Genomic DNA, 1384 nt, shown 5'->3' with positions numbered 1-1384 from the left:
AAGAAATACATAGGACCCTGAGTAGAATCAACCCAAGAAGATCCTCTCCAAGGCACATCATAGCCAGACTGGCAAAAACAACAGATAAAGACAAGATATTAAAGTTGGCAAGAGAGAAATGTCAAGTTACTTACAAAGGTCACCCCATCAGGCTAACATTGGATCTCTCAGTGGAAATAATGCAGGCAAGGAAAGAATGGGGAAATATAGTCAAAGCGTTGAATGAAAAATAATTTCAACCAAGAATACTACATCCAGCAAGATTATCTTTCATATGAGAAAAAAAAAGACAACATTCTCAGATAAACAAAATTTGAGGGAATTTACCAACTCCAGACCAACTCTTCAAGAGGTTCTGAAGAGAGTGCTATACCAGGAAAACTAAAAAGTCAGACAGACAGTTATACGGGACAAAAATCAACCAAGAAAATGGCTCACTTAATGATAGGAATGGGTACAGAAATATTGATAATTACATTGAACGTCAATAGATTAAATTCTCCAATTAAGAGACATGGACTGGCTGAATGGATTGGGAAAAAAAAAAACAAAACAGAAACCCTCTATCTGTTGCCTACAAGAAATTCACCTTACAGATAAAGACATCCATAGACTAAAAGTAAAGGGCTGGAAAAAGATATTCCGTGCAAATGGAACTCAAAAAAGGGCTGGAGTAGCGATATTTCAGACAAAATAGATTTCAAGACAAAGACTATAAAAAGAGACAAAGAAGGGCGTTATACAATAGTAAATGGGGTAATCCAGCAAGAAGATATAACTCTTATAAATATCTATACACCCAACTCGGGCACACCTAAATATGTGAAGAAAAGACTGCTGGAGCTACAAGTAGAGATAGGGAGAAATATTATAATTGTTGGAGATCTCAACAGCCCATTATCTCCTTTTTTTTCATTTAAATTTATTTGTTTACATTCATTCACTGTACAAAATGAGATTTTCCGTCCAGAGTACACTGTATATTGTCTCAATCAAGCACATCAACATACATGTTATGGTCAACAAATAATTTTCCATTTCTTGTTTCCTGTATGTTTTGCCTTTTTTTTCCCCCATCCTTGATTCCCTATCTCTTACCCTCTGTCATCTTCCACTCTCTTCCCACACTGTCTGTGGTATCTATGTTTACTTTCTATACTGTTTCCCCGCCATTTTTTATCGAATTACTAAAGATCTTAATTAATCTAAATATTTTCATAGCAAACACAGCTAATATATACATTTCCATGAACACAAGTCTAACTTTAGGCATCCTATAAAACAGCATCTAGCTGGAGCTATATATCTTACTGCGGTCATCGAATGGATTTTTTTTTTTTCTGAAACTTTTCTTTTTTTTTTTGTAACTTGATTTCCATTCTTT

The sequence above is a fragment of the Tupaia chinensis genome, unplaced genomic scaffold (assembly GCF_000334495.1).
Source record: "Tupaia chinensis unplaced genomic scaffold, TupChi_1.0 Scaffold138407_1, whole genome shotgun sequence".
Taxonomy (NCBI): Eukaryota; Metazoa; Chordata; class Mammalia; order Scandentia; family Tupaiidae; genus Tupaia; species Tupaia belangeri.
Note: the sequence above shows the minus strand (reverse complement) of the source record.